This window comes from Nestor notabilis, unplaced genomic scaffold (assembly GCF_000696875.1).
Source record: "Nestor notabilis isolate BGI_N333 unplaced genomic scaffold, ASM69687v1 scaffold25115, whole genome shotgun sequence".
Lineage (NCBI taxonomy): Eukaryota > Metazoa > Chordata > Aves > Psittaciformes > Psittacidae > Nestor > Nestor notabilis.
Window position 1 is genome coordinate 46,214 of NW_009928269.1, and position 256 is coordinate 46,469.

The following is a 256-nucleotide window of genomic DNA, read 5'->3' on the forward strand; positions in this document are numbered from 1 at the left end:
CGGAGAGAGCGAGAGCCCGGCCGGGATACCCGCAGACAAAAAGGAGACGAGAAATCAGCGCTTCTCGGGATCGGAATCAAAAAGGAGCGAAGAAAGTGAGACACCCGACAGCATATGCACTCAGCAGACCCTGGGGACTCCGGCTAAGTTCTTCGCATCTTCTGCAGCCGAGCTCCTGTCTCTTTCTGTGTGTCTCCCTTCTCCCTCCACCGCTCCCTTTTCGTGTTTACCCCTAGGTCAGCACCTTCCCTGCCTC